The 21336-nt window shown below is 37.2% G+C and overlaps 1 protein-coding gene across 1 annotated transcript in view; it reads right to left on the bottom strand.

Annotated features, from left to right (window-relative positions):
- The window catches only part of IGSF10 (immunoglobulin superfamily member 10), a 252301-nt gene extending 231403 nt beyond the window's left edge, over positions 1-20898 (bottom strand). Inside the window, exon 1 of the mRNA XM_053710042.1 lies at positions 20821-20898. The gene's annotated coding sequence lies outside the window, so the exon portion shown is untranslated. The remainder of the gene's footprint in view (positions 1-20820) is intronic.
- Between the last annotated feature and the right edge of the window lie 438 nt (positions 20899-21336).

A 21336-nucleotide genomic window follows, 5' to 3' on the forward strand; every position in this document is an offset into this window, starting at 1 on the left:
CAAGCTTATTTTGGCTAGGTAAATGCACGTTTATCAGGATTGGAAATCAGCATAGCCTTTTGAAGCACGACCCCTGCTGTGTAAAATACCCAGACATTTTCCAAAAGGATCTAACTCAGTGACCATGCTCATTTGACTATATGCAGAGTTTTATGACTCTAAGACATTTGGTCTACCCCAATTTAATACAGTCACTTAGAGGAATGTTGGGGAAGTATTTTTGAAAGAAAACAGAGTTTGTGGCTTGAGACAGGATGAGTCATAAAAGGCAAATTAAGAGGATAGATTGTCAGATAGGTAACACCACACAAAATATATGGAGACGAAATGTCTGAAATACCCTTTTGGAACTGATCAAAATCATAGAGAAACAGCTTTTATGCACATAGGTGTTAGTTAAACATCAAATACACATCTGCACTGCTGGCTAAACAAGAGATATGCTGTATTAAGACTTTTACAACCCATGTGGGGCAATGAAGGCCTTGGGAAACAAAAGACAGATGCTGAGGTGTGACTCTGAAACATTTTTTTTCTCTCTCTTTGAATGCATGCCCCAGAATGTATTAAATATAGAAATTTGGGAAATTATCTAATCCTCTATTATTACATGGGTATTTGCTAAACTGGGAGGTAACTGTTTTAGTCAGTCAAAAATGTTTAATAACCTCTGTGTTTTTAAAAATATAAATAGATGTTTGTGGACCTAAAAGTAAATGATTAATAATACTTAATTTTATTTCATATGGACCATAGACATATGAAATGCTTAAACCATTTCTGATAATTGTTTCCATTTCTATTGCAGGCATCAATTCATATATGCAGAAATTGTCGGAGATATAGAACATATTATATTAAGTGAAAGAAAACATATTAGAATATATAAATGCCATTAATTTCAGAATAATTGGCAGTATAAACTAATATAATACAATATAAATAATGTTAGACACATATCTCATATCAAAATGACCAGAGAGGTAATATGATATTACCCAGCTGCGATTGGTATTGCAAACTTATTAATATGAAGAAAATTATGGTAGTTATTATACATTTTAAAGAAAGATGTTTAAATGTATAGCTGTATTTTTTTTTTTGTCATGCTGCATTTGTTTGTGCTGTCTAATTGTAATGCTGCCACCTGGTGTTGCCATGAGAGAACTACAGCCAGAAAGCTTTTTGGCTGTTGGAAATGGGATATTCAGATTATCCAATAGAGGGACAAGGTTTAGAAGGGCCACCCATATTTCACACCAATGATTACACTATATAGTGCTATGCAGGGAAAAAAAACTGTCTGCTGAGTTTTGTAACTGACTGAAGCTGTTTGCGTGGAACACAGTCAAACTATAAAAACAAAGTGGGCCATACTTCTCCTATTCCATTGCAATTACACTTATTTTATATGAGGTGTGAAAAATCTTGAAGCTGGATATCATTTTGGTAACGTATACAGGGAGTGCAGAATTATTAGGCAAATTGTATTTTTGAGGATTAAATTTATTATTGAACAACAACCATGTTCTCAATGAACCCAAAAAACTCATTAATATCAAAGCTGAATAGTTTTGGAAGTAGTTTTTAGTTTGTTTTTAGTTATAGCTATTTTAGGGGGATATCTGTGTGTGCAGGTGACTATTACTGTGCATAATTATTAGGCAACTTAACAAAAAACAAATATATACCCATTTCAATTATTTATTTTTACCAGTGAAACCAATATAACATCTCAACATTCACAAATATACATTTCTGACATTCAAAAACAAAACAAAAACAAATCAGTGACCAATATAGCCACCTTTCTTTGCAAGGACACTCAAAAGCCTGCCATCCATGGATTCTGTCAGTGTTTTGATCTGTTCACCATCAACATTGCGTGCAGCAGCAACCACAACCTCCCAGACACTGTTCAGAGAGGTGTACTGTTTTCCCTCCTTGTAAATCTCACATTTGATGATGGACCACAGGTTCTCAATGGGGTTCAGATCAGGTGAACAAGGAGGCCATGTCATTAGATTTTCTTCTTTTATACCCTTTCTTGCCAGCCACGCTGTGGAGTACTTGGACGCGTGTGATGGAGCATTGTCCTGCATGAAAATCATGTTTTTCTTGAAGGATGCAGACTTCTTCCTGTACCACTGCTTGAAGAAGGTGTCTTCCAGAAACTGGCAGGACTGGGAGTTGAGCTTGACTCCATCCTCAACCCGAAAAGGCCCCACAAGCTCATCTTTGATGATAACAGCCCAAACCAGTACTCCACCTCCACCTTGCTGGCGTCTGAGTCGGACTGGAGCTCTCTGCCCTTTACCAATCCAGCCACGGGCCCATCCATCTGGCCCATCAAAACTCACTCTCATTTCATCAGTCCAAAAAACCTTAGAAAAATCAGTCTTGAGATATTTCTTGGCCCAGTCTTGATGTTTCAGCTTGTGTGTCTTGTTCAGTGGTGGTCGTCTTTCAGCCTTTCTTACCTTGGCCATGTCTCTGAGTATTGCACACCTTGTGCTTTTGGGCACTCCAGTGATGTTGCAGCTCTGAAATATGGCCAAACTGTTGGCAAGTGGCATCTTGGCAGCTGCACGCTTGACTTTTCTTAGTTCATGGGCAGTTATTTTGCGCCTTGGTTTTCCCACACGCTTCTTGCGACCCTGTTGACTATTTTGAATGAAATGCTTGATTGTTCGATGATCACGCTTCAGAAGCTTTGCAATTTTAAGAGTGCTGCATCCCTCTGCAAGATATCTCACTATTTTTGACTTTTCTGAGCCTGTCAAGTCCTTCTTTTGACCCATTTTGCCAAAGGAAAGGAAGTTGCCTAATAATTATGCACACCTGATATAGGGTGTTGATGTCATTAGACCACACCCCTTCTCATTACAGAGATGCACATCACCTAATATGCTTAATTGGTAGTAGGCTTTCGAGCCTATACAGCTTGGAGTAAGACAACATGCATAAAGAGGATGATGTGGTCAAAATACTCATTTGCCTAATAATTCTGCACTCCCTGTATATAGAGTATAAGAAAAGGGCTGCTAATTACATGTGATAAAGTACAGTTTAAAAGATTTAAAGAAACAATTTGTATTTCAAGTTAATATTTTATAAGCCTAGGTATTGTTTAAATTTGTATCTGGTAGACTAAGTGATTAATCTATGAAAGTTCCGGTGTTTTAAGTCAATATTGTATTAGGATAAATTACAGTTAAATAGCAGAATATATATATTATCCTATTGTTTTATAAACACTGTTTAGAATTGTATTGCTTGGATGTTAAAGGTTTTTAGTCCCATTGTGTTAAATAAATAAAAGATTTGTAAATAAGGCTGAATTGTGAAGGTATATTTTTCTGGGTTTTGTAAGAAGGATAGCATATCTTAATAGTCGGTTTTCAAGCGCATATAAATTTATTTCATATTTCTTTTATTGCAAATATATTTCAATATGTTTATGGATATTAACTAAATAAAAGAATTCAGATATTTATATTAATGGTATTGTCTAGTAGGTGCATGTTGGTTAAGGGTTTCTATTTTTAAGGAAAATTATTATTTGTATTGCGTTTTAACCCTAACATAAACTGATATATTATTTGGATAGCACTACTAAGATTTTCATAAATATACTGACACTATGGAGAACTTTAATGAAGGCATTTGCAGGAGAACTTTTAGTCCTCTATGGGGTCTATTTATAATGCTATGGAAGACAGCGGCGTATATACATGCCCCTGTCTGCCGCAGCTCACCTCTGGCAGGCTGAATTCTGCTGCCAGAATTCAGCATTGCACAAGAACGCAATTTTGCAACGCCACCCCGGGCCTGCGCACAGCCACTCACGCGCGGGCAGGAGCTGTCAAAATTGATATTTGCCACCTAAGAGGTCTTATGACCACTGCTTCAAAAATATGGACTGCAGGGTCTCTTTTTTCACGTTTTTAAGGGATAAAAATATGATAAATGCAAGGATAAATCGAGCCCATATGATGGATAAGATCTACTTAAAGACCCAGTAAAACCATAAGGACTGTTTTTGATGTTCAATAAGTTTTCAGAGGAGACCAGGTGGATGTTCAGTAATTAAAGGGACAGTCTACACTAAAATTGTTATTGTTTAAAAAGATAGATAATGCCTTTACTACCCATTCCCCAGCTTTGCATAACTGACACTGATATATTATTATACTTTATAACATTTAAACCTCTAAATTTCTGCCTGTTTATAAGCCACTATAGACAGCGTCTTATCAGATGCTTTTTATATTTTTCACAACAGGAGACTGCTAGTTAATTTGGGCAATATAGATAACCTTGTGTTTACGCCCAACAAAGTAATAAATGCAAGTCAATAGATAATAAATAGTCACAGTCATGTGATCAGGGGCTGTCAGAAGATGTTTAGATACAAGGTAATCACAGAGCCTAAAAGTATATTAATATAACTGTGTTGGTTATGCATAACTGGGGAATGGCTAATATAAGGATTATCTATCTTTTTAAACAATAAAAATTCTATCGTAGATTGTCCCTTCAACATATCTTGCTATATGGATAAGTGTTTCTGACCTGAATATATTGACTATAAAGAGAGACTTTAAAGGTGAAGAATTACAATGATATGTCATTACTGGCTGAGGCGTGGTTAGAGGATTAAAGCTGCCATGCTTTGGAATAGTAGAATTTAAAGAGACAGTATTATCCAGTGGAAAATATATAGTTTTGCCTTGTTTAGACTGGGATTGTGAAACAGAAGATTATGTTAATGTCAGGATGCCAGGAATAAGACTGAGACGAGAAGTGCAAAGATAATCACACCTTTATTCTGTGCACAATCTGAGCAGGAGGCAACATACGCAGCAACATCAGAATGAAGACCTGGCCACCAGAATGGTTAAGTGACAGACCAAATCATTAGGTTCTTACCTGGGTGACCTGCGGCTTTAGGATAGTGGTAAGTGTGCAAAAGTTTAGTTTGAAGATTCTCAGGAACTTACCACTAGGTTTCTCAGGAGGTGCATTGGTTTTTGCAGCCAGGATCTCCTCCCCCAAGGGAGTCAAATTAGTACATATTGTAGCAAAAATATGGTCAGGAGGTATAACAGGAGTAGGTACAGACTCCTCCTTGGACAGAGGCAAAAATTTTGAGAGAGGGCATCAGCCCTAACATTCTTACTACCAGGCAGGTAGGAGACCACATAATTAAACCGAGACAAAAATAGCTCCCATCTGGCCTGTCGGGGCGACAAACGTTTTGCTTAAGATAGATAAGTTAAATTCTTATGGTCAGTAAGAATGAGCACTGGCACGCTAGTATCCTCGAGAAGATGCCTCCATTCCTTGAGTGCCAAAATTATGGCCAGTAATTTCCTGTTGCCAATTTCATAATTGCACTCTGCTGGAGACAATTTCTTAGAGAAGAAACCACACGGATGCAAGGAACCGTCAGGCGTAGGATGTTAAGACAAGAGGGCACCTACTCCAGTCTCAGATGCATCGACCTCAAGAACGAAAGGCAGGACAGGGTTAGGATGAGCCAGAACTGGAGCGGCAGCAAAGGCAGTCTTAAGACTATTAAAGGCCTTAATGGCAGTAGGTGACCAATGGAGTGGATCATTCTCTTTACGAGTCATGTCAGTGATAGGTTTGACCAAGGAAGAAAAGTTTTTAATAAACTTTCTATAGTAATTGGCGAACCCCAAAAAACTTTGAATAGATCGAAGACCAACTGGGCGAGGCCACTGCAGAACTGTAGATAACTTGTCAAGATCTATGAAGAACCCTTCAACGGAAATAACATAACCTAGGAAAGTTACTTGAGTCTGATGGAACTCACATTTCTCGAGTTTACAAAACAGTCCGTTCTCACGTAGTCTCTAAAGAACCTGTGTAACATCAGAACGATGAGCCTCAAGTGTGGGTGAGTGTATGAGGATGTCGTCTAAGTACACCACATCACACTGTTGCAACATATCTTGTAGGACATCATTAATAAATTCCTGAAAAACAGCAGGAGCATTACATATGCCAAAGGGCATTACAAGATACTCATAATGCCCGCTCCTGCTGTTAAATGTTGTTTTCCATTCGTGGCCCTCCTTAATCCTAATGAGATTGTACGCTCCCTTCAAATCAAGTTTAGTAAAGACCATAGCTCTCTTGAGGCCATCAAAGAGTTCCGTAATAAGCGGAATAGGGTAAGCATTCTTAATGGTAAGATGATTAAGACCCCTATAATCAATACATGGTCTTAACTCGCCACCCTTTTTCTTCACAAAGAAGAAGCCAGCCCCTGCATTAGAGCATCGGCAACATACTCCCCCATAGCCCAATTCTCTGCAACAGACAGAGGGTACACCCGGCCCCGAGGAGGAATGGCTCTGGGTTGCAGGTCTAAGGCACAATCGTAAGACTGGTGAGGAGGCAATGTACCGGCACGCACCTTGTCAAACACGTCTAGGAACTCTCAGTACTCCTCTGGCAATTGAGATACCAAAGAAGTGCACAAGACTTTAACTGGTTTCCGAAGACTAGTGGAAATAGATTGCGGGGACCACGACAAAATTTCGGACCTGCGCCAGTCGAGACTGGGATTGTGCTTTTGGAGCCAGGGATAACCCAGAACAACCACAAAATGCAGAGAGTTTATCACCTGGAACTGGAGGGTTTCAAAATGGAGAGCCCCAATAGCCATGGACAATGGAGCAGTTTGGTGAGTAACAAGAGCGGGCTGAAGGGGCCTGCCATCAATGGCCTCAATAGCAAGCGGAACGGACCAAGGCAAAACAGTAATGGAGTGCTTTGATACAAAAGCACTGTCAATGAAATAGCCCACAGCACCGGAGTCAACAAGAGCCTGAGTGACTATGGAGGAGTCCACCCAGGAATGGACAACCATGACCAAAGATTTCTCCTTAAGCAGTTCCGGGGATGAGGATAAACCACCCAAGGTCTGCCCCCGACAGAACCTTAAGTGTGATTGTTTCCCGGCCGTGTAGGACAATACTTCAAAAGGTTGCCCTGTAACCCACAATAGGGGCAGAGCCCCTCCCTCCTCCTAAAGGCCCTCTCTGCTGCCGAGAGATGCATGAATCCCAGCTGCATCGGCTCAGCAGTACCTGGTGACTCGGGACCAGGAGGCATGGGAGGAGAGGGAGGCATGGGTTTGAATGAACACGTAGGAGATAACGGAACAGGAGGCTTCCGCAAGCGCTCCTTGAAAGAGGGCCTCTCTCTGAGTCCGATGTCAATTAGGATCAAAAAAGACACCAATGCTTCAAGATCCTCTGGTAAATCTCTGGCAGCAACTTCGTCTTTATTCGCATCAGAGAGCCCATGAAAGAAGGCGGCAACAAGGGCTTCATTGTTCCAACCTACCTCTGCGGCAAGCTTACGGAACTCAATAGCATACTGAGCAACAGATCTTGTACCTTGCTGAATGGACATGAGTCATTTAGCAGCAGAGGAGGAGCGAGCCGGAACATCAAATACCCTTCGAAAGGAGGCCACAAATTCAGGGTAATTTGAAATCACAGGTTTATTAATAGCAAAAAATAATAAAAAGTCCACAAGTCAAATAACAAGCCAGGAGTCAAAACCAGAGCTGGTAGTCAGACGAGCCGAGTCAGGAGCCAAAGCGAATAGTCAGACGAGCCGGAATTAGGAACAAGGAAAACAGCAGAGTCAGGAACAAGCCAGGGATCAGGAACCAGGAAGTACGTCAGGCAGCCAGATAATACACAGGAACTCTCACAAACAGGTCTGAGACAACGCAAAGGCAAAGCATACTAAACTGAGGCCCTTTAAATAATAAGTGATGACATCACAATTCTTAAACTGCATCCTGTCTCACATGGATGATGCACATCAGTCTGGCCATAAAAAGAAGTGCAGGAAATGAGCAGCATCCCCCACAATGCACCATAGTCAGGAAGAGAGGTGAGTAAAATGACTGCCAGCAGCACATGGCAAACACAACAGGGAAAAAACCTTAACAGTTAAATGCTATCAATTAGAAGGTATGTTGCAGAATAGAAGCTAAATGCAGGACGGTTAAAAGATGCAATAGATCTCAGGAAAATCTGTCTTAATTGTTCTATAAGTTCTTAGAAGTGACTAGGTGGATCTTTTAGTTTCTTACCTGATGGATATGTTAGGAATGTGTGATTAATATATTGTAAAGAAAGTTATATTGCCTCTGTTACAGTAGAGGTTGTAAAGTATTGCAGGTTCCATATAAAGTAGTTGTAATACTTCTGGTATTATAAACATTATGATACAAAATGGCTAGTATACACTACACTTTTCTTATAATAAAATAAATAAATAAAAAACCCAATAATATATACATGTAGTTGTATTTAAATCACTATTTTACTAAATTTCACTTATTTAGCCTTATCATAGGCCTTTAGTCTTGATAAAGGCCTATGATAAGGCCAAAACGTGTTGACAGTATATGGTAGGCCTATTTCTTTTATATGCAAATAATCCTCAGTGTTATTGCACTATTGTACTTTTCATTGCTTTCAGATTTTTAGAACACTGCACATAGGAGGATCTCCTTCGAAATAATCAGGTTTTTCCCAAATAGGATTAACTTACTTGTCCACTGGAACTTTTATTTGTATTATTTATTCATTTTTTTCTACTGGAATTTTAATTTTGACACAAATTTTTTACACATTAATTTTTACGCAGATTTTGGATACCAATTCCCCTTTTTCCTTTTGTCACATTTTGACACATTTTATCCCTTTTTTTTTACGTTTTTTTGATTTTTCAAGTACACATTTTTTCCTTGTAACGTTCTCTGATATGACTAAAAACATTCTATATATACCCTATCTACCGCAGCCTTCTTTTGGGTGCTCCTAACCACACTCTATTTGAATTACTTCTTCTGGGGTTGCTAGGTACCCCTTTTTAGGAACTTTTAGGTAGTGATAAACCAAGCGCTGGGTTAACTACTATCTTCATTCAACAGTATTCAGTATTCAACTCGAGCACTATTTTGCGCTTGTGTGCAACACCGCCCCATGCCCGCGCACAATCACACGCGGACGAGACCAGGGAGATTGAAAGAGGAGGAGAAGAGGCTAGGATAAATGCTGCTGCTTGATAAATACTGACTGCAAGTTCTCTTGTGAGAACCTGCAGTTGTAGCAAGGTGAAGGGCTTTAGAAATCGAGCCCTATAAGTTTTATCCTGTCTCTTTTTTTTTTTTTGTATCTTGGATAAAAATAGCTTTCTGTATAATGGATGGATTTTGGAAGAGGTTTATGAGACTTTTGTTTTTTTTAAGGAAACTTATCTTAAAGTGCTAGAAATTTGTAAAATTCAAACTAATTGGGTTTGGGAGGGTATTGCCATACCATGTACAAAAAGGAAGAGTGGCTTTTAATTTTAATAAAAATGCAAAAAAACTGTGGCAAAATGCAAATACCTTGATTTTATTTTTATAACTTTTAGGTTTAGTGGATCAATTAGGTGAAACAATGAAGGTATATATCCATCCTGGAATGTGGGGGGTATCACATCTCCAATTAAGAGGAAGCTAATAGTGAAACAACTTGGGAAACAGAGACCAGATATTGCCCTCATCCAGGAGACCCATATTAAATTTCAGGAAACCCTTAAATTAAAAATTAAGTGGGTAGGCAAATAAGTCAGTATTAGATCCACCAGGTAGGCCTATTATTTTAGGTATTGATTCAATCACTTCCAATTTGTCCCAATATATAGATTATTATTTACAGAGTTATGTAAGGAATCTAACTAGTTTTCTTAAAGATTCTACAGATGTTCTTAGGATTTTTAAAAATCTATCTTGGGAGGATGATATGCTTATGGCCACTTGTGACGTCTCTGCCTTATATACTAGCATTAGGCATGATGAAGGTCTAGAGGCAGTAAAGTTTTATTTAGATTTAGATTCTAACCTTGAACAGTTTATTTTGGATGGAATAAATTTTATTCTTAATCATAATTATTTTTACTATGAAGGAAAATTTTATTTACAACGATGTGGAACAGCCATGGGGACCAGATTTGCCCCCAGTTATGCAAACCTATTCATGGGTTTATGGGAGCGGATCTTTTTAGACTCTACAGATCTGGGGGCAAATCTGGTCCTTTTTAAACGTTACATAGATGATATTATAATTATTTGGCGAGGGTCAGTAGAGGATTTGGAATGGTTCTTCTCAAGGATGAACAGTAATGAGAAAAACTTAAAGTTCACTTATGAAATAAGTAGAGAAAAAAATATATTTTTAGACTTGGAAATTAGAGTAAAAGAGGGTAATTTTATTAGTAAAACTAATTTTAAAGACGTGGATGCTAATAGCTATATCCATGCTACTAGTTGTCATCACAATACATGGAAAACAAATATCCCAATGAATCAATTTAAAAGAATAAGGAAAAACTGCCAAGAAGAGGAAGATTTTTTGTGTCAGTCAGAAATTTTGGAAAATAAATTTTTGGAAAGAGGATATAGTACCGATCTTATTAACCAATCCAAGAAAGAGGCCCTAGAAACAAGTAGAGATAATTTATTAATTGTAAAACCTAAAAAGAAAGATAAAATTTTAGAAAATAAGGGTGTTTTTATTCCTTTTATTACTAAATATAATAGCGAAGTTCATAACATTGAGAAAATCCTATACAAACATTGGCCCATTTTATTAGAGGATGAAGTTCTAGGTCCTGTTTTATCAAAGAGACCTCAATTTGTATATAAAAAGAATAAGAATTTGAGGAATATTTTAGCCCCCACAGATATGAGGAGGAAGAAAACCACTAATAATAATATGGATTTAGATTTAAGAGGGAATAGCCTTAATGGATTTTACCCATGTTTAAAATGCAAATCTTGTCAACATGCTAATAAAAGAAAAAGTTTTACTTCTACAAGAACTAAAAAAGAATATAAAATTAATGGGGGTTTTAGGTGTACAGATACCAATATTATTTATCTGATAGAATGCTCATGTGGGGCCCAATATATTGGTGAGTCCGAAAGGACTGCAAAAGATAGAATTAGAGAGCATTTAAATGCAGTTGAAAATATGAACAATATTAGGAATCAAGATCTACCAGTCCCCAAACATTTTAAGTTTTGCAAAGGAGGAAATCTAAGCCACTTTAAATATACTATTATAGACAAAGTGAGGCCAAACTGGAGAGGGGGCAATGTAAGGGGTGAGCTTTTAAGATTGGAGGCCAAATGGATTTTTGATTTAAAGACTTTACACCCAGATGGTTTAAATTTAGATTTTGATCTGGGTGTTTTTATGAAATAGTCTTATGAAATAATTTTTGTAATAATTTTTAAATACATAAGCTGAATTGGAGATCTTTTATAGTGCTTTTATAGTTTTCATAGAAACTTGATTTTTTGGATAATTTATGTGCATTTTATATGGTAAATTAGCTATGAAGGTTTTTTTATATATATTATATATATATATGTTTTATATATATATATATATATATATATATTTTTTTTTTTTAATATATTTTTAAGTATTAATTAGGTATTTTTAATGTAGAAAGTAGTATTTTATGATTTCATGCTTTGGGGAAAGAGGCTGCCATGTTTTCAAGAATATGAAATATGATTATGAACATGTAAATAATAATTTTTTAAACTTATATAAAAACATTTTTTGAATAGTAGTATGTATTTATTAGGTTAGATACTGTCTTTTGTATCATGTATTTTGATTTTTAGTTATATATTTAGGATCATTTAAACTTAAATAAGGTTTCTTGTAATGTGCTCCTTTTTTAACATTTTTAATATTGATATTACCCATAAATACAGAGAGCTATCAAAACAGTATCATTTATGTAAGAACAATTTGTATACCTTTTAAGATGGAACAATCTAATGGAGCGGCTATCTCTTTAAGAATTTAAGAAGCGCTTGAGGGTATAAAAAGCCGGCATTTGGGACTCACAAACTGAGCTTGAAAAAGATTTGAAACGCGTTGCTCAGTTGCTCATGTTGTTTTGTACCTTTCAGGACTTACTGGTCACCAGTTGAATTTGGGACTTAAAGAATTATTTTGCAGGTTTCTGTTCACCTCTACAGGTGTTTCCTTTGGCGCCTTTCTGACCATCTCCCTGGGTTATTCCGTTTAGTCGTCTGTCGACCGAGGCTGTGAGAGGAGACTGTGTAAGAATCAGCACACAACGGGATCCCTTTGCTGAGGAGAGTCGGACGCGGCGCTGATTTTTCGGTACTAATGTGTAAGTACCGATATTTGTTTGTTTGAATTATTCTAAACATCTATCTCAAGCGGATATTTCTGTCTTCCACTTAGACGCCATTCCAAACAAATTGGGAGAAATCAGAAGACCGCCATTGCATACTCTGTTTCATGGAAAGCCTGTGAAGGATTTTCAATTTTGGATACAATTTCGGGAGCCTGTCTACAGAGTTTCCATCTATATCAAATAGCAACTTTTTATTTTAGTATATTTGTCTGATCATTTGTATCAAATTACTACTTTTTAATTGCCTTTATTATTTTTTTGTGTAATAGGTTTAGTAATGAGGACCGGTCCATAGTAGATCTGATTTTAAATAATAAATATTAGAGATATATATTGAATTATTTGTTAGGAATATCTGTTTTTTTTTTTAAAAGCTTTATTGCATGAACAGTTATAACTTTACAACGTGAGTACAGTACATTGACATAATATGGTTACATCTTACATTGCTTTATATGTATTATTTATTATAATAACGTTTCAAATGGTAATTAGGTATTTGAGATAATAGCCCATTATACTTTATACTAAGCATCCATGTACTGTGTAACATTTGCAACATGTCCGAGTGTTCACATGTTATTCTGACAAGAGCATTACAGGTAATAAAGAAGGAAGAGAAGAAAGAGAAGAGAAAGAGAGGGAAAAGTGACCATAGACTGTAATAGAGGGAGGTAGAAGGGGGAAAAAAAAAAAAAAAAAAAAAAGGGGGGGAATGTGTACGGAGGAGGGGGAGAAGACCCCCATTACAGGAAGGGAGAGGGAAGGCGGCATATTTGACACCTTTCCTAGGCTGTCACAAGATCCAATATGCTCTTCCATTATTGTCTGTATCTTATACGCCTCTGCCTTCCCAGATCAACATCATATACTCATATGTTTCCATTTTGCCAGATTTCATATAATGGAACCGTTCTAAGCTTAATAGGTCCCTGACCCCAGTCTTCCACTCCCCCAGAGTCGGGGCCTGCAGGGACTTCCAGTGTTTCGGGATAAGTCCCTTTGCACAATTCAAAAACAAGAGGAACAAGTGCCGTTTCGCTTCTTCAACAAGCTTCGGAATTTCGTGATAAATGAGGTACTTAGGATTGGGAAGCAAAATCATTTTCAGAAGCCTGCTGGCTTCCCCAAATACTCCCTCCCAAAAGGGCTGCACAAGGGGGCACCGCCACCATAAGTGTAACAGCGAACCCTCCTCTCCACAGCCCCTCCAACACTCCCCGTCCAGGTGATGGTATATCTTTCTCAGCCTCTGCGGAGTCATGTACCACCTACTTAGGAATTTGAAATGCATTTCTTGTAAACGCATCGATACCGAGGCTTTTTTCGCTTTACTAAAAATTGCTTTCCAAGCCAAAGAGTCAAACTCAACACCCAATTCTCTGTGCCATGCCGCTACGTATGTGGGCCTAGTTTCTCCATCCCCCTCAATTAGTATTTTATATAGTATAGAGATTAAGTGGCGCGGAAAGGTTAGTGAGGTACACAGTCCCTCAAAAGGAGTTTTCTGTCTGTACAGAAGTTCTCTGTTCCGTGCTTTGTTGACAAAATGTGTCAACTGCGCAACCCGAAACCATGAGGAAAACATCCGAGGATTCCATTCCGCCAATTCAGCTTGTGGCTTGAGACGGTCTTGATTAAGGACATTAGATATGGCCACTGCAGAAAGTGCATAAGCTGGCCCCGGGGCGTGTTTCCTATCTGCCATGCCAGTGTCGGGATTTTCGCATACCGGAATAACCGGTGCAGTGGGTGAGGAGATATAACCCCTGGTTTTAATTAGTTTATCCCATTCGCGGAACACATCATCAATGAGCGGATACAGTGAGATGCATTTAGGACGGTTTCCTGTGCTTATCCAAGCCAAGGAGCCGACATTGAGGAATATCTGTTTTTTTAATCTGTGTTTTTTGAGAATTATAAATTGTGATTTTAAAACTTTCACTCACATGTGTTTTATTTCATGGTTATAATCACATATTTCATATAATTTTTTTAAAGAGAAAACATCACCCCAAAAGTGTGAAAACATAACTAGCCTTTGAAGTGAAATTAGAGCTATTTTAGCTCTATTTTTTGGATATATTTTTTTCGAGCCTGGTTTTTTTAACAATCAAATAACTGATATCCCCCCTTTTTCCCTGTTTACTTCAGCATTAATTTTGCGCACTTATATCTTTCTTTATTCTTAGGCAAAATTTTAGCCACAACATATGATAGAAGGAAACATGGAGTTGCTATTTTATTTAATAAACAACTCTCCTATCAGATTTTAACACACAAAAATGATCCGCATGGAAGATTTCAGATAGTAGAGCTAGTAACACAGAATAGCCATTTTGTAATTTGCAACGTGTATGGACCACATAGTATAGACAAGGGTTTTTGGGACAAGTTAAGTCTAAAATTATTCCCACATGTTGGGAAAATGTGATAATGGCAGGCAATTTCAACATTGTATTCTCCCCAGAATTTAGTCCTATCAATTATATAAGAGGAGTACTGAATCCAAGATAATATATAACATCTGCCATAATTTGTCACTAAAAGATATATGGAGATTTCAATATCCAGATAGCCAGGAATTTATCTTTGAATCCAAGATGTTTAAATAATTTTCCAGGATGGATCTAATTTTAGTCTCAAACAATATGCTAGGACTGGAAACGAGAGCAACTATAGGGGAAATAGCAATTTCGGACCACGCTATCATTTCTTTAGAGGTAAACATTGATAAGTTTAAGCAGGGGACACGTTTCTTTTTCCCACAATATTTGTTCTCCAACATTAAATTTAAGAATTTGTTACAATTAAAATGGCAAGAGTTCTATGGCTTTAATGCCTCATATGTAAATAAATCTGAAATATTGTAGGAAACTGCAAAGTTTGTTCTCAGAGGGGAAATAAAAGCCTTCCTTTGTAGATGGAAGAAAAAGAGTAAACTTAAAGATAAACAGCTATCTAATCAGGTAAGGAATAGTTATAGGAGTTATATTAATAATTCAACCCCAGTAAAGTGGAAGAAATACACTGATGCTGGATTAGCAAGAGACATATTTTTTAGTAAAAAAAAAACAGTGATTGAAGAACAAAAACAAAAAATCCTATTAGGTGGCCAATAAGGAAAAATCTGCAAAATTCCTAGGGGCCTATCTATCAAGCTCCGAAAGGAGCTTGATGCCCCGTGTTTCTGGCGAGCCTGCAGGCTCGCCAGAAACAGCAGTTATGAAGCAGTGATCACAAAGACCGCTGCTCCATAACCCTGATGAGTTTTAATTCTACAGGTAAGTTTTAATTTATTATAAGATAGGGATGTTGCAATTTTAATGTAAAGTTAGCGGATTGCTAGGTTTAGGCGTTAATAGCTTAATTTAGTTTATGGCGATGTGGGGGGCTGGCGGTTTAGAGGTTAAAAGGTTTAGTTAATGGTAGTGATGTGGTAGGCCAGAGTTTTAGGGGTTAATAACTTTAGTGGTGTCGGGGTCAGGGAGTGGCAGAATAGGGGTTAATAACTTTATTTAGTGGCGGCGGGGTCCGGGAGCGGCGGGATAGGGGTTAAACATTTTAGTATAGTGGTGGCGTTTAGTGACAGGGTATAAATAAAGTTGGTAAAAAGCCGAATAGCAGCGAGATCAATGACTGCTAGTTAAAAATAGTCTGATGCTCATCGCCCCATACTTGGTGCGCGGCTTTTTGTCGGCTTTTTTTATAAATATGGAGATCGTATTCAAGTCCGCGGCCGCAATGTTAGGCAAGCGTATTGATGCCGGTGAATGCAGCATAGTTGAGGCTTTGATAAATATCCTGCTTTAAATTTTCTTTATATTTGCCTGGTATGTTTGTGTTATATCTTTCACTTGGATGTTATAAGTTGCACTGAGTAATTACAACTGAATGAACAAAAACTGTGCCTGTCTTTATTTCAGGCTGCAAAGCAACAAAATGTGATTATTTTCAAGGGGGGAGATTATTTTCAATACCCACTGTAAGAGTTTAAAAAAAAAAGTGCACCAATCCCAAGTTAAATACATTAAAATAAAGTGTTACACTGATATATACATTATTTGATAAAAACGTATTCATATAAATATTAATAAAAATGTTTATAAGGGTTAAAAGGTTTATGGTATATAGTAAGGACTAGTTCAGCATTGTTATACATCCCAGTTATCACATTTTTGTCTTGCACAATTATTCTCTATCATACTTACGGCTAGATTTAGAGTTCTGCGGCCAAAGGGGTGCGTTAGCTACGCGTGCTTTTTTTCCCCCGCACCTTTTAAATACCGCTGGTATTTAGAGTTCACAGAAGGGCTGCGTTAGGCTACAAAAAAGGGAGCGTAGAGCATATTTATCGCCACTGCAACTCTAAATACCAGCGTTGCTTACGGACGGCCAGCTTCAAAAATGGAAAAAAATAGAAAACAATGGGGCCATTTGAGTTGAAAAAAAACCTAACACCTGCAAAAAAGCAGCGTTCAGCTCCTAACGCAGCCCCATTGTTTACTATGGGGAAACACTTCCTACGTCTGCACCTAACACTCTAACATGTACCCCGAGTCTAAACACCCCTAACCTTACACTTATTAACCCCTAATCTGCCGCCCCCGCTATCGTTGACACCTGCATATTTTTTTTAACCCCTAATCTGCCGCTCCGTATACCGTCGTAACCTACATTATACCTATGTACCCCTAATTTGCTGCCCTAACACTGCCGACCCCTATATTATATTTATTAACCCCTAATCTGCCCCCCACAACGTCGCCACCAGCTACCTACAATAATTAACCCCTAATCTGCCAACCGGAGCTCACCGCTATTCTAATACATTTTTTAACCCCTAAAGCTAAGTCTAACCCTAACACTAACACCCCCCTAAGTTAAATATAATTTAAATCTAACTAAATAAATTAACTCTTATTATATAAATTATTTCTATTTAAAGCTAAATACTTACCTGTAAAATAAACCCTAATATAGCTACAATATAAATAATAATTACATTGTAGCTATTTTAGGATTAATATTTATTTTACAGGCAACTTTGTATTTATTTTAATCAGGTACAATAGCTTTTAAATAGTTAATAACTATTTAATAGCTAAAATAGTTAAAATAATTACAAAATTACCTGTAAAATAAATCCTAACCTAAGTTACAATTAAACCTAACACTACACTATCAATAAATTAATTAAATAAAATACCTACAATTACCTACAATTAAACCTAACACTACACTATCAATAAATTAATTTATTAAAATACATACAAATAACTACAATTAAATAAACTAACTAAAGTACAAAAATTAAAAAAGAACTAAGTTACAAAAAATAAAAAAATATTTACAAACATTAGAAAAATATTACAACAATTTTAAACTAATTACACCTACTCTACGCCCCCTAATAAAATAACAAAGCCCCCCAAAATAAAAAATGCCCTACCCTATTCTAAATTAAAAAAGTTCAAAGCTCTTTTACCTTACCAGCCCTGAAAAGGGCCATTTGCTGGGCATGCCCCAAATAATTCAGCTCTTTTGCCTGTAAAAAAATCATACAATACCCCCCCAACATTACAACCCACCACCCACATACCCCTAATCTAACCCAAACCCCCCTTAAATAAACCTAACACTAAGCCCCTGAAGATCTTCCTACCTTATCTTCACCATGCCAGGTTCACCGATCCGTCCTCGGAAGTCTTGATCCAAGCCTCCGAAGTGTTGATCCAAGCCCAAGCGGGGGCTGAAGAGTGACGTCCATCCTCCAGCTGAAGTCTTGATCCAAGCGGGCAGAAGAGGACATCCGGACCGGCAAACATCTTCTTCCAAGCCGCATCTTCTATGTTCTTCAATCCGATGAGGACCGGCTGATCTTCAAGACCTCCAGCTCGGATCCATCCATCTTCACCGATGACTTCCCGACGAATGACGGTTCCTTTAGGGGACGTCATCCAAGATGGCGTCCCTCAAATTCCGTTTGACTGATAGGATTCTATCAGCCAATCGGAATTAAGGTAGGAAAACTATTAAATAGTTATTAACTTTTAAATAGTTATTAACTATTTAATAGCTATTGCACCTGGTTAAAATCATTACAAAGTTGCCTGTAAAATAAATATTAATCCTAAAATAGCTACAATATAATTATAATTTATATTGTAGCTATATTAGGGTTTATTTTACAGGTAAGTATTTAGCTTTAAATAGGAATAATTTATTTAATAAGAGTTAATTTATTTCATTAGATTTAAATTATATTTAACTTAGGGGGGTGTTAGTGTTAGGGTTAGACTTAGCTTTAGGGGTTAAAAAATTTATTATAGTAGCGGTGAGCTCCGGTCGGCAGATTAGGGGTTAATGCTTGAAGTTAGGTGTCGGCGATGTTAGGGAGGGCAGATTAGGGGTTAATACTATTTATTATAGGGTTATTGAGGCAGGAGTGAGGCGGATTAGGGGTTAATAACTTTATTATAATAGCGGCGCGGTCCGGTCGGCAGATTAGGGGTTAATAAGTGTAGGCAGGTGGAGGCGACGTTGAGGGGGGCAGATTAGGGGTTAATAAATATAATATAGGGGTCGGCGGTGTTAGGGGCAGCAGATTAGGGGTACATAAGTATAACGTAGCTTGTGGCGGCGTGTGGACGGCAGATTAGGGGTTAAAAAAATTAATTAGAGTGGCGGCGATGTGGGGGGACCTCGGTTTAGGGGTACATAGGTAGTTTATGGGTGTTAGTGTACTTTAGAGCACAGTAGTTAAGCGCTTTATAAACCGGCGTTAGCCCAGAAAGCTCTTAACTACTGACTTTTTTTTGCGGCTGGAGTTTTGTTGTTAGATTTCTAACGCTCACTTCAGCCATGACTCTAAATACCGGCGTTAGAAAGATCCCATTGAAAAGATAGGATACGCAATTGACGTAAGGGGATCTGCGGTATGGAAAAGTCGCGGCTGCAAAGTGAGCGTTAGACCCTTTCCTGACTGACTCCAAATACCAGAGGGCGGTAAAAACCAGCGTTAGGAGCCTCTAACGCTGGTTTTGACGGCTACCGCCCAACTCTAAATCTAGCCGTTTGAATTGTAACTTTATCTTACTTTTCTTCAGAGGGGTTCCTCAAATGTATCTACTAAACTCCCTTCAGATCTGTAGTTTTGATGTGAGGAAAGGTACCTGCTTTGTTGTACAATTTTGCAGACAAATTACATTTCATTCAGTCAGTAGCACAATATGCTGGTAATCTTAGTTGCATATTTTGCCTCCCTGCTCTAATTGACTGATATCTTAAAAAAATAAACATAGGAAGCTGTTAATAGCGAACACAACTGAGAAAACCTTCTGAAAAGCTTCAAAAACACACAATATAGGTTTTCAAGCTAACCATCTCCTCAGTCTTCCTATATCTAGTAATAGATTTAAAGGCATTAATGGGTTGGTAAGCTTCACAGATTTCTGTATTTAATTGCTCTGTTCGAAAATACTCAAACAAGCTAGATCATGAATATCATATTCTGCTTATCTCTGGTCATTGATTTACCATTGATTTAAATAATGGTGATTAGATCCCCAGGCAAAGATAAACTGGTACCTTTATATATCATATTTTAGCTTATATGGAGCTCTGTCAAAATTCAATAGCATGAAGTTAAAGTTATATTTATTAATAAAGTATTTGATCTTAATATTAGGAAAGTCCAGTGTTCTATTACTCATTGGACAAAACAGGCAGCTGCTTAGAAGCATATTTTATCAGAGGGATGTCTCATGATTATGTAATAAAACATCTTAATACCCATAAAATCATCTTCCATTTTGTGCTGTTTACAATGGACTGTGCTTTACAGCCAATCAGGAACTAAATTAGAGAATAGCTGCTGATGTATGTTTGTTGGTTAGTAATATTAGTAGAAACATCATTAGGCATAAGTGGATTGACATTTAGTAAAGCAATAGCAATTTCTTTGAATGAGTCATGAGTAACAAGCAAAGCAATGAAAGAAAGAAACCCAGTATAGTATTACACAAATGGGACATACAATTTAAAAACTTGTATTATTTTTTTAATAGCAGTTCTCAGAATTAATAATAAATATCACTGTTTCAGTTATAGCTATTATTGTGCACGAGGCAGATGGAGCATTAGTCTTTATCCCCTGTGCACTTACATTATACGACTGTGCCTGCTCCTAAAGTCAGCTGCTAAATGTTATGAGTAAGACAAGGTATAATGAGCTTTATTGAGAACACAATACTAAATGCTTATCATGATTGCACAAATTGAGAGAGATTGGTTTGCAGGGAAATATTTGCACTTAGACTGAAAACTAGAGTGCAGAGAGTTGCTGTACATGGGAAATCCTCAAACTGGGCAAAATTGGTACGTGCCTCAGGGTTCTGTTCTTGGTTCATTTCTCTTTAAGGGACAACATTAAACTTTCATGATTCAAACAGAGCAAATCTAAGTAGGCTCAGGAGCAGGAGTACACTAGTAGGGGTTAGCTGCTGATTGGTGGCTGCACATACATACCTCTTGTCATTAGTTTAATTGATGTGTTCAGCTAGCTCCCAGTACTGCATTTCTTCTCCTTTAAAAACAGGATACCAAGAGAATAAATCAAACCTGATAATAGAAGAAAATTGGAAAGTTGTTTAAAATTGTATGCTCTATTTAAATAATGAAAAAAAATAATCTATCTCTTTGAGGCTTAAAAGAATATGCCCTGGTTAAAATAAATGTAGGATATTGTAATATGCCCTGGTTAAAATAAATGTAGGATATTGTAATATGCCCTGGTTAAAATAAATGTAGGATATTGTAATATGTTCTGGTTATGTCCATAGTATTTTCGAAATCAAGGCTATTGTGATACCTTATAAATCCAGTAGAAAACCTGGTACCATGTGGCTTTTCATTGGCTTCGCACTGCATAATCTTCATCAATACGTTAGTATGATTGATTGTGGGTTTACAGTAAATCAGAATTTTTTTACCATGCTTTATTTCTGCATTGACTGCATATAATCTTCTTAATTGTGAAGAAAG

Source organism: Bombina bombina, chromosome 4 (genome assembly GCF_027579735.1).
Source record: "Bombina bombina isolate aBomBom1 chromosome 4, aBomBom1.pri, whole genome shotgun sequence".
In the NCBI taxonomy this organism is placed as follows: Eukaryota; Metazoa; Chordata; class Amphibia; order Anura; family Bombinatoridae; genus Bombina; species Bombina bombina.